Here is a 13,008-nt window from a genome sequence, read left to right as displayed (position 1 = left end):
AGACTCCTCGCACGGCCGCCACGCCCCCAGCAGGCTCCGCCTCCTGCACCTCGCTGGCTTCGCCCCGTAGAAGCCCCGCCCGACTTCCTGGCCTATGGGTGGGCACAGCGGCAGCGTCCGGGAGGGGAGGGCAGCTGTCGCGCGTGCCCCGCAGCCAGCCCGAGGCACGGCGGAGGCCGCGACTGTGGCAGCCTCAGAGCGCTAGCCTAGCCCGGCCACATGCGGGCCAGGGGATGCGGGGCCTCCACTGGAGAATCCCGCTCCACCACCGTGACCAGCAACAAAGTGAGACCAGCGCCATCAGGACAGAGGGACCCAGCGGACCTTCTTTTCTGACGTCCTTGGGCATCTCAGAGGGCGTCAGCTTTAGTCTCTCAGGTAGGAGTCCCCCATAGACGCCCCTCCTTTCTGTGCTCCATCACTGTGAGGCTGGGGTTCCGGTACCCCTCAGTGGAGAGGGCTCACTGGCCTTGCCTCCGCAAACCCAACAACAGCTGCATCAAGAATAGACGGAGGAAAATCGGGGAAGTATGAGGACAGAGAAGGACTCTTGCCAGTATAAAAGGTGCAACATAAAAGTTGGCAGAACTAAATTCTATTCCCAGTTCTTCTTCTAATCAGATTCGTTGATTATCCCACATAAAGTTTTTGGCACCTACTGTGTGCCAGGTATTGTTCAGGGCAGAGCATGCATGAGTGACCAACTTACCTTTCCTTTTGGAGTTTTCATGAGTGTGAACCAGGTTAGTGCTTCAGGGCTACGTCACTCAATCCCAAAGAACCTCTCTCTCCACCCTCACCCTCCCTCTCTTAGTTGTGAAAATAATGCCTGTCCCACACACCTTGTATATTAAATTTACGAAGATAATGAGAGAATACATAAGAACACAGAAGACTCTTTGAACACTATAAAGAACTCTATAAATGTAACCCATTAAACTGCACTGAAAAAGAAAAATTATGTCCTAACCATTTTCTGAGTTCAAAGTCCAACTGAGAAAAAATGGACAATATGTGGCAGCATCTGGCACTTTGACCAGTTAGAAAAGCTAACCAGTAAAAAATGAAATTCTTAGATTTTATTTTAAATTTTGAGTTATTGGATTTCTCTCCTGTTCACACACAGAAGGCAATCTGAGAGTGCCCTGGAATTGCCTTCACTTTGGCTCCCCTGAGTTGAGATATCCCACTCTCCCTGTTGGTGAAAGTTGACGGCAAATAAACAATCGGATGGTGAAAGATTTTCGTAACCAATATCATGACTTCACAGAGAGTTGCAAAGCTGGATTACTTCAAGGAGTACAAAAGACATTTGTCGATTTTAGAATTTGGTTATATTAACTATACGCCCCATCATCTACTTTACTTCACACATGATGGTGTTTATAAAAAGATCTTGGAGCAGTTAAAACTGCTAAAATCCCTTTCAAAATAACTCATAATCAACTTTCAAACTGACCATTAGAGCTATCCTAGAATTATGACCCATAAAGTCTCGGTGTAACAGAGGTTAAGATGACAGTGACCATCAGGACAGCAGCCTCTGGACAGCATTCTTGGCCACATGTTGCTCTCCGTGTGTGGTAGTTACACAGTGTTTTAGGTCAGGCCTCTGGAGACTGAGGCTTCTATCAAAGTTCAGTCAGCTTCAAAATTACAGTGAGGTTCTGCACTCACACTTGCTCTATTTCTCTCCCAAATTTACAGTTTTATGCCTGTAAAAAGAGAAAAATTTGGAAAGTAGGGGATTAAAGTCAGGTACCCTGGAGACTCCTACAAAGACTACTGTAATAATTCAATAATAATGGCAAACTATCCTCTATTGTTTATACACTTTCATTGAATGCTTACAATAACCCCATGAGGTAGATGGATCAGAGAGGTGTTTTTTTTTTTTAACATCTTTATTGGAGTATAATTGCTTTACAATGGTGTATTAGTTTCTGCTGTATAACAAAGTGAATCAGCTATACATATATATATATATATATATCCCCATATCCCCTCCCTCTTGCGTCTCCCTCCCACACTTCCTATCCCACCCCTCTAGGTGGTCACAAAGCACTGAGCTGATCTCCCTGTGCTATGCGGCTGCTTCCCATTAGCTATCTCTTTTACACTTGGTAGTGTTTATATGTCAGTGCCACTCTCTCACTTCATCCCAGCTTACCCTTCCCCCTCCCTGTGTCCTCAAGTCCATTCTCTACATCTGCGTCCTTATTCCTGTCCTGCCCCTAGGTTCATCAGAACCTTTTTTTTTTTTTTTTTAGATTCCATATATATGTATTAGCATACGGTATTTGTTTTTCTCTTTCTGACTTATTTCACTCTGTATGACAGACTCTAGGTCCATCCACAAGAAGTGGGTTTTTGGCCCAGTTAACCTACATTCAGAGGATAGGCTCTTAACAATTAGGCTACATTGCCTCCCAGCAAAAACTAAAATGATGATAAACCTGTGATTGTTAATTTTATATGTTAACTTGACTGGGCCATAGGTTACCCAGATATCTGGTTAAACATTATTCTGGGTGTGTTTGTGAGGATGTTTCTAGATCAATTGACATTTGCATTGGTAGACTGGGTTAAGCAGATTGCTGTTCCCATTATGGGTGGGCCTCATCTAATCCGTTGAAGACCTGACTAGAACAAAAGGCTGAGTAAGGGAGAATTTGCTCTCACTGCCTGACTGTCTTCAAGCTGGACTCAGACTGAAACTATACTATGAGATCTCCTGGTTCTCCAGCTTGCAGACTGCAGATCTTGGAACTTCTCAGCCTCCATAATCATGTGAGCCAATTCCTCATAATAAATATCAATAAATCTCTTTTTTTTTTCTGTCTCTCTCCATATACACGTGTATATATATATATATATATATATATATATATATATATATACACACAGATGTGTGTGTATATATCCTATTGGTTCTGTTTCTCTGGAGAAGCCTGACTAATACAAAACCCATAGGTTTACTGTCAGCCAGAGTATCTCTACTGGATTTATTGGAAATAAGGAGCCCTCGGATCTTCTTCCAAGGTCAGAGTTGTGTGATAAAAAGGACACTAATTTCTGCTTATTTATTATTTTTTCCTCTAGATCCAGAAGCAGATCAAAGCAGCAGACAGATGATCACAAAAGTAACATGTGCTCCTCTGTGTGTGCCGGGTTAAACCTTGATCAAGAATGTTCAGGATGAAAGACAGCACAAATAGTTAAAAGGTAAAGTACGAAAATAGATTCTTTCTGACACATGAGAAGTCTTCTCAGTGGCAAGCTGGATATGCCACTTTGTTTTAATATAATTTCTAGTTCCTTTTTCTTAAGGAATTCAGCTGAGATAAACATCAGTACTTATTTGTAAAAGCAAGACTATCAAAGTTACTGCAAACTTTGAAATGGAAATACAATGATCCACGTGCCATGGATGTTTTATGCAGATATGCACACAAAAGTGAAAATGCTTGCATTATGTTTACCTCCGTATATATGAAATTGAAGGCCTATGTGCCCTACACTGAATGGCTGCATGCCGCCAGTGAAATTGCCTGTCTGATCTGCCCGCTTCTTTCATTTCAGCAGACGTTCCTTTAGTAATTGCAGTTTTTTAGTTTCTATAGTTGAGAAATGTTAGTGAAATCCACTTACATTTTTTTCCAGGAAAGTCAGAGGTAGAATGGATTCATTCTAAATTAGCAGCATGTGAATATCCCACAGCACAGTATACAGAGAACTATTTCAATAAGTATAACCAGTTATTTGGAGACAAAACGTGTGACAAAGACACTGCTTCTTCTTGGAAGAAGCATTATCAAAGTGAATAGGGCTGCTGCTTAAAAGTTGACAAATGGGTTAAACATAAACATAGTCACCTGATGCAAACACTTATTATCAGTGTGAATAACTAAGAGATTAGGTGTGTATATGTATCTTGCTTGTGTGTTATCGCCTGGGATGTTAACACTGGACCATTTTATGTACAGAAATGTCATGGACTTGATAAAAATATATTGCAATTAATTGTTTTTGTTTTCAGCAAAAGTATTTGCAGGCTCCATGTGGCACAGTCCGAGAACTACTGTCCTACAGGAAGCAGGAAATGATGGATACGAAAATACAGGTGGAAGTGTTACCTAGGCAAGAGGAAGAAATATTTATTCATCTGAGACGAGTAAAAGAAGATAGAGAGGTGAGAATAGAATGTGCATTCACATATGTAATTGAATACATTGCTTTAAGGAGTATGACATACTGTGGGATTTTAGGTATAACCATAACCAGGGGAGATATTTTAGGACAAGGGACCTATTTTAAGAGGTATTACCTATAAAAGTGACTGCCTAGGTTGCCATGCAAAATTAGCTCTGAAGTACCCATCAGAAGTCAGTCACATTATGTGGTATTTATAAGCATCCATTTAGAGTCAGAAAGAGCTGAGTTTGAATTTCTTAATAGCTGTGTAACTTTGAATAATTTCTCAAAATTATCATGAATAAAATATATTTATGTAATAAAACTTACCTCATGGGATTGTTGTTAGAATAAAATTTAATATGATCCTAAGTGTTCAAGAAATGCTGGTATTAGCTAAATAACAAGGTTAATGTTGTGTCAGTAAAAAGATAACTTGGGTCATCTTCTAGGAATTAAAAGGTTTCTAGGCTGTCTCCAAAGAGTGAGGTAGAAGAATCATGCATTGCAGGTAGAAATTAAACATGTATGTGTGTATATATATAATATGTATATGCACATATAAAAAGATATAATCATACATGTATTTACACATACACGCATATACATGTATATGCTGTATGTAGAGATTCTGTTATATCCTTTAATAATTCACAATTTTTATATGGTTTTATAAACAAAATTCCAGAGAAATACTCCAAAAAAAGCAGGCAAGAGTTTTAAGAAATATTTTGGCAGTGGGTAAGAAATATAGTTAGTTTGGTTATGTTTCCTACTTTTGAACATGTATTATGTAAAAAAAGAATTCTTAAAAATTTGGATTGTGATTATTTTATTTTGATGAGATGAAGAAAAGGGAAGAGAATGTAGTAGCCTAGGAGTATGAGGGATTTCCCAAAGAATGTTGGTATTCTTACCTGCCTTTGCAAAAAGAGAAGTAAAAGCAAGTATTGAATATTTCAAGTTAAATTATTGAGTATATTCTATTTAAAAAATGAATGAGGAGATCTGGCTGTCAACTGTGTTGACCCTTCAAGTAAAATAAGATAGTTATGACAATAATTCTGGACTTACAGGGACTTAAGCGAGTTAATGAGGGACAATCTTCTGTTTCTGACCTAATTACCTTGGGGAAGTGGAACTGGTTATGAGATGGCCCGTTTCTGACGGACAAATGTGGGTGTATAGGAGTGGGCCCCCTAACCTGGGAATGGTGGGCTTTCAAAGTGTGCCTGTGCAGGCAACGCTCTAACAACGAGCTACACCTCCTCTGTGATTCCCCTGAAGCATGCATGTCATAATCTAAGAACACCATTGATCTCCCATCTAACTCCAGTCATATTTACCTTGAGAAAGGAGTATCTGGGCCAGGCAGATATCCTCACCTCGGTGAAAACAATTAAGGCAGAGGGCATCTTCGTTTCTTCCTTGTCCTTAGTACTCCTTACAAACCTTTTTTTTCCCTTTCAACTTTGCGTTGAGAAATGCTCAAATCTCCTGAACCAGGCTGAGATGAGAAAGAATTTGGAAAAGAAATCTTGAACCCATTCTATAACACACCAGTTTTGTTCACAAAGCCAATGTTTCTAAACCAGGAACTTAAGAGTGCTGGAGGCCAAGAAAGTAAATAGATTCTTGTCTTCTGCTACGAATAGTGATGCTTTATTCCATAAAGTAGTGTTTATATTATTCTTATTCTTGAGCTTTCAATGCAATACTTGCTCCAGAGGACAAGCTAAGAATTGTAAAAAACAGATTGTCATCTTGCTACCTTTTATAACTTACACGTTCTTATACATTCTTTAAAAGTAATTTGAGGGGTAAGACAGGAATAAAGACACAGACCTACTGGAGAACAGACTCAAGGATATGGGGAGGGGGAAGGGTGAGCTGTGACAAAGCGAGAGAGAGGCATGGACATATATACACTACCAAACGTAAGGTAGATAGCTAGTGGGAAGCAGCCGCATAGCACAGGGATATCAGCTCCATGCTTTGTGACCGCCTGGAGGGGTGGGATAGGGAGGGAGGGAGGGAGGGAGGGAGACGCAAGAGGGAAGATATATGGGAACATATGTATATGTATAACTGATTCACTTTGTTATAAAGCAGAAACTAACACACTATTGTAAAGCAATTATACCCCAATAAAGATGTTTAAAAAAAAAAAAAGTAATTTGAGGGACTTCGTTGGTGGTCCAGCAGTTAACACTTTGCCTTCCAATGGAGGGGGTGTGGGTTTGATCCCTGGTCAGGGAGCTAAGATCCTACATGCCTCGTGGCCAAAAAATAAAGAAAGAAAACAGAAGCAGTATTGTAAAAAATTCAATAAAGACTTTATAAAAATGGTCCACACACACAAAAATCTTTAAAAAAAAAAAGTAATTTGAATTTTTAAAGTGTTCTGAGACTCACTTGTCTCCACTAATACCAAGTTAAGAAATGAACTTAAAACCTAAAAGTAAAAAAGAGGTTCTAATTCAATATAATTGAAATCTCTCTCAATTATATTAAAATATTGAATTAAAGACATTTTTTCATTTTATGAAAGATAATTGATAATTATCAATTATTTGAACATGGTATTAAACCAAGTTAAATTATTTCTGAATGTTAGCACAAAAGCACTGTGAGTTTTGGATAGAGAGAAATTTAAATTAAGCATCAAAGCTGAAAAGAATATTGTTTGAAATGTTCCATCAACATTATCCACCCCACTATTGTGAATCCCATCTCTGCTTTTGAGGAGATATCTTTTCTTATTCTTGCCCTTGAACATATGTATTCTATTTCCGAATAAATAAATAGCCATCCTTTTGAGCTAATAGAAAAAGGAAATGCTTCTCTTGCCTCCTCTCAAATTTGTTACAGTTCGCAGATTTTCCAAAAGTAATTTAACATTTTTGAAGCAATTTTGAAAGATGACTTCCAAATGTCATACATTTCATTTAGTTAACTTTATGAAAATTTTAATTAGTAGAAAACCTTTGAAATATGAGTTTGTTAGCAGTCCATTAGGTCATCCATATTTACACAAACCGTGTCTATTTTCTTTCCACAAAAATTAGTTTCTTTCATCTAATTGCCTGTCAATTTAGATAATTGCAGTTCTCATAAATTATGTCAAATTACTTCCTGAAAGATAAATCGTTATTCTATTAAACTTCAGAGATTTTGTGCAAATGCTCTAGATTTGTTGATGATTTTAAACTTATGTTTCTGCCTGATTAGTGATTATTTTTTAAAGTCTCTGGAGAAGTTTACTTACTTTTATATCTGCATTCATTTGGCCATTTAATAAGGCATTTACTTTAAATAAATGTTTAAAATTTTTACCTTTATTATTAAAATAATTCACAATCCCAAATCATCTGTAGTGGCACAAACAATATATAAAATTTATGACTATAAAGAAATAAACATGTTTAATATGTGCCTAATAGTATAATCCTCTGCTAAGCACTTTCTGTGGTTTATCTGTTTTAACCTCATAATCCTTTGATCACTGATAAAGACAACTAAAATGTTATATGCTATTAACATATACATGTTAATATATGCCTTTATGTGTATGTATATATATATCTTCTAAATATATATGTACCTGCATATATATATACACACATATATTGATACATATATATTTATTGATATACACATATCTTCAATTTACATATTTATAAATGCCAAGCATTTAACTATTGCTTTACTGCCTCTACAATACAGTGGCAAATACGAGCATGCATACATTTAGATATGTATGTTCTTTTCGTTTCTTTCTTTGTTGTTTTTGACAGCTTTATTGAGGTAAAATCAGCACACAATGAACTACACATATTTAAAGTCTACAATTTGTTAAGTTTTGGCACACATATGCACCTGTAAAGCCACAATCACCACAATCAGGATAATGAACACATCCAATATCCCCCAAATTTCTTCATGTCCTTTGTGATCCTCCCTCTCATCTGCACCCTCTGCTTGGTTCCACATGACCACTGGATCTGCTGTGGTCATTGTAGATCACTTGCATTTTCTGTAATTTTATATACATAGAATCATACAGTATGTACTCTTTTTTTTTTTACATCTTTATTGGAGTATAATTGCTTTACAATGGTGTGTTAGTTTCTGCTTTATAACAAAGTGAATCAGTTATACATATACATATGTTCCCATATCTCTTCCCTCTTACGTCTCCCTCCCTCCCACCCTCCCTATCCCACCCCTCTAGGTGGTCACAAAGCACCGAGCTGATCTCCCTGTGCTATGCGGCTGCTTCCCACTAGGTATCTATTTTACATTTGGTAATGTATACATGTCCATGCCATTCTCTCACTTTGTCACAGCTTACCCTTCCCCCACCCCATATCCTCAAGTCCATTCTCTAGTAGGTCTGTGTCTTTATTCCCGTCTTGCCCCTAGGTTCTTCATGACCTTTTTTTTAATTTTTGCTTAGATTCCATATATGTGTGTTAGCATACGATATCTGTTTTTCTCTTTCAGCCTTACTTCACTCTGTATGACAGACTCTAGGTCCATCCACCTCACTACAAATAACTCAGTTTCATTTCTTTTTATGGCTGAGTAATATTCCATTATATATATGTGCCATATCTTCTTTATCCATTCATCTGTTGGTGGACACTTAGGTTGCTTCCATGTCCTGGCTATTGTAAATAGAGCTGCAATGAACATTTTGGTACATGACTCTTTCTGAATTATGGTATTCTCAGGTTATATGCCCAGTAGTGGTATTGCTGGGTCGTATGGTAGTTCTATTTTTAGTTTTTTAAGGAACCTCCATATTGTCCTCCATAGTGGCTGTATCAATTTACATTCCCACCAACAGTGCAAGAGGGTTCCCTTTTCTCCACACCCTCTCCAGCATTTATTGTTTCTAGATTTTTTGATGATGGCCATTCTGACCGGTGTGAGATGATATCTCATTGTAATTTTGATTTGCATTTCTCTAATGATTAATGATGTTGAGCATTCTTTAATGTGTTTGTTGGCAATCTGTATATCTTCTTTGGAGAAATGTCTATTTAGGTCTTCTGCCCATTTTTGGATTGGGTTGTTTGTTTTTTTGATATTGAGCTGCATGAGCTGCTTGTGAATTTTGGAGATTAATCATTTGTCAGTTGCTTCATTTGCAAATATTTTCTCCCATTCTAAGGGTTGTCTTTTCATCTTGTTTATGGTTTCCTTTGCTGTGCAAAAGGTTTTAAGTTTCATTAGGTCCCATTTGTTTATTTTTGTTTTTATTTCCATTTCTCTAGGAGGTAGGTCAAAAAGGATCTTGCTGTGATTTATGTCATAGAGTGTTCTGCCTATGTTTTCCTCTAAGAGTTAGATAGTGTCTGGCCTTACATTTAGGTCTTTAATCCATTTTGAGTTTATTTTTGTGTATGGTGTTAGGGAGTGTTCTAATTTCATTCTTTTACATGTAGCTGTCCAGTTTTCCCAGCACCACTTATTGAAGAGGCTGTCTTTTTCCCACTGTATATTCTTGCCTTCTTTATCAAATACAAAGTGACCATATGTGCGTGGGTTTACCTCTGGGCTTTCTATTCTGTTCCATTGATCTATATTTCTGTTTTTGTGCCAGTACCATACTGTCTTGATTACTGTAGCTTTGTAGTATAGTCTGAAGTCAGGGAGCCTGATTACTCCAGCTCTATTTTTCCTTCTCAAGATTGCTTTGGCTCTTCAGGGTCTTTTGTGTTTCCATACAAATTGTGAACTTTTTTGTTCTAGTTCTGTGAAAAATGCCATTGGTAGTTTGATAGGGATTGCATTGAATCTGTAGATTGCTTTGGGTAGTAGAGTCATTTTCACAATGTTGATTCTTCCAATCCAAGAACATGGTCTATCTCTCCATCTCTTTGCATCATCTTTAATTTCTTTCATCAGTGTCTTATAATTCTCTCCATACAGGTCTTTTGTCTCCTTAGGTAGGTTTATTCCTAGATATTTTATTCTTTTGGTTGCAGTGGTAAATGGGAGGGTTTTCTTAATTTCACTTTCAGATTTTTCATCATTAGTGTATAGGAATGCCAGAGACTTCTGTGCATTAATTTTGTATCCTGCTACTTTACCGAATTCATTGCTTAGGTCTAGTAGTTTTCTGGCAGTATCTTTAGGATTCTCTATTATATTTTCATGTCATCTCCAAACAGTGACAGCTTTACTTCTTCTTTTCCAATTTGGATTCCTTTTATTTCTTTTTCTTCTCTGATTGCTGTGGCTACAACTTCCGAAACTATGTTGAATAATAGTGGTGAGAATGGGCAACCTTGTCTTGTTCCTGATCTTAGTGGAAATAGTTTCAGTTTTTCACCATTGAGGACGATGTTGGCTGTGGGTTTGTCATATATGACCTTTATTATGTTGAGGAAAGTTCCCTCTATGCCTACTTTCTGCAGGGTTTTTATCATAAATGGGCGTTGAATTTTGTCAAAAGCTTTCTCTGCATCTATTGAGATGATCATATGGTTTTTCTCCTTCAATTTGTTATTATGGTGTATCACATTGATATATTTGCATATATTGAAGAATCCTTGCATACCTGGAATACAGCCCACTTCATCATTGTGTATGATATTTTTAATGTGCTGTTGGATTCTGTTTGCTAGTATTTTGTTGAGGATCTTTGCATCTATGTTCATCAGTGATATTGGCCTGGAGTTTTCTTTCTTTGTGACATCTCTGTCTGGTTTTGGTATCAGGGTGATGGTGGGCTCATAGAATGAGTTTGGGAGTGTTCCTCCCTCTGCTATATTTGGAAGAGTTTGAGAAGGATAGGTGTTAGCTCTTCTCTAAATGTTTGATAGAATTTGCCGCTGAAGCCATCTGGTCCTAGACTTTTGTTTGTTAGAAGATTTTTAATCACAGTTTCAATTTCAGGGCTTGTGATTGCTCTGTTCATATTTTCTATTTCTTCCTGGTTCAGTCTCGGCAGCTTGGGCATTTCTAAGAATTTGTCCATTTTTTGTAGGTTGTCCATTTTATTGGCATAGAGTTGCTTGTAGTAATCTCTCATGATCCTTTGTATTTCTGCAGTGTCAGTTGTTACTTCTCCTTTTTCATTTCTAATTCTATTGATTTGAGTCTTCTCCCTTTTTTTCTTGATGAGTCTGGCTAATGGTTTATCAATGTTGTTTATCTTCTCAAAGAACCAGCTTTTAGTTTTATTGATCTTTGCTATAGTTTCCTTCATTCCTTTTTCATTTATTTCTGATCTGATCTTTATGATTTCTTTCCTTCTGCTAGTTGGGGTTTTTTTGTTCTTCTTTCTCTAATTGCTTTAGGTGCAAGGTTAGGTTGTTTATTTGAATGTTTCCTGTTTCTTAAGGTAGGATTGTATTGCTATAAACTTCCCTCTTACAACTGCTTTTGCTGCATCCCATAGGTTTTGGGTTGTCATGTCTCCATTGTCATTTGTTTCTAGGTATTTTATGATTTCCTCTTCGATTTCTTCAGTGATCACTTGGTTATTAAGTAGTGTATTGTTTAGCCTCCATGTGTTTGTATTTTTTACAGATCTTTTCCTGTAATTGATATCTAGTCTCAGCGTTGTGGTCAGAAAAGGTACTTGATACGATTTCAATTTTCTTAAATTTACCAAGGCTTGATTTGTGACCCAAGATATGATCTATCCTGGAGAATATTCCATGAGCAGTTGAGAAGAATGTGTATTCTGTTGTTTTTGGATGGAATGTCCTATAAATATCAATTAAGTCCATCTTGTTTAATGTATCATTTAAAGCTTGTGTTTCCTTATTTATTTTCATTTTGGATGATCTGTCTATTGGTGAAAATGGGGTGTTCAAGTCCCCTACTATGATTGTGTTACTGTCGATTTCCCCTTTCATGGCTGTTAGTATTTGCCTTATGTATTGAGGTGCTCCTATGTTGGGTACATAAATATTTACAATTGTTATATCTTCTTCTTGGATTGATCCCTTGATCATTATGTAGTGTCCTTCTTTGTCTCTTGTAATAGTCTTTATTTTAATGTCTATTTTGTCTGATATGAGAATTGCTACTCCAGCCTTCTTTTGATTTCCATTTGCATGGAATATTTTTTCCATCCCCTCACTTTCAGTCTGTATGTGTCCCTAGGTCTGAAGTGGATCTCTTGTAGACAGCATATATACGGGTCTTGTTTTTGTATCCATTCAGCAAGTCTGTGTCTTTTGGTGGGAGCATTTAATCCATTTACATTTAAGGTAATTATTGATATGTATGTTCCTATTCCCATTTTCTTAATTATCTTGGGTTTGTTATTGTAGGTCTTTTCCTTCTCTTGTGTTTCCTGCATAGAGAAGTTCCTTTAGCATTTGTTGTAAAGCTGATTTGGTGGTGCTGAATTCTCTTAGCTTTTGCTTGTCTGTAAAGGTTTTAATTTCTCCATCAAATCTGAATGAGATCCTTGCTGGGTAGAGTAATCTTGGTTGTAGGTTTTTCTCCTTCATCACTGTAAATATTTCCTGCCAGTCCCTTCTGGCTTGCAGAGTTTTTGCTGAAAGATCAGCTGTTAACCTTATGGGGATTCCCTTGTGTGTTATTTTTCCCTTGCTGGTTTTAATATGTTTTCTTTGTATTTAATTTTTGATAGTTTGATTAATATGTGTCTTGGCGTGTTTCTCCTTGGATTTATCCTTATGGGACTCTCTGTGCTTCCTGGACTTGATTAACTATTTCTTTTCCCATATTAGGTAAATTTTCAACTATAATCTCTTCAAATATTTTCTCAGTCCCTTCCTTTTTCTCCTCTTCTTCTGGGTCCCCTATAATGCGAACATTGGT

General features: G+C 37.1%; 1 long non-coding RNA gene across 1 annotated transcript; it reads left to right on the top strand.

Annotated features, from left to right (window-relative positions):
- Positions 1–218: 218 nt before the first annotated feature.
- Positions 219–3,744, top strand: LOC137225784 (uncharacterized). Its single transcript, XR_010944026.1, has 3 exons — positions 219–378; positions 3,103–3,225; positions 3,664–3,744. It is a non-coding gene; the product is annotated as an uncharacterized lncRNA (long non-coding RNA).
- Positions 3,745–13,008: the final 9,264 nt, after the last annotated feature.

Source organism: Pseudorca crassidens, chromosome 6, assembly GCF_039906515.1.
Source record: "Pseudorca crassidens isolate mPseCra1 chromosome 6, mPseCra1.hap1, whole genome shotgun sequence".
NCBI classification, from domain to species: Eukaryota; Metazoa; Chordata; class Mammalia; order Artiodactyla; family Delphinidae; genus Pseudorca; species Pseudorca crassidens.
Note: the sequence above shows the minus strand (reverse complement) of the source record. Positions and strands in the feature narration are given on the sequence as shown.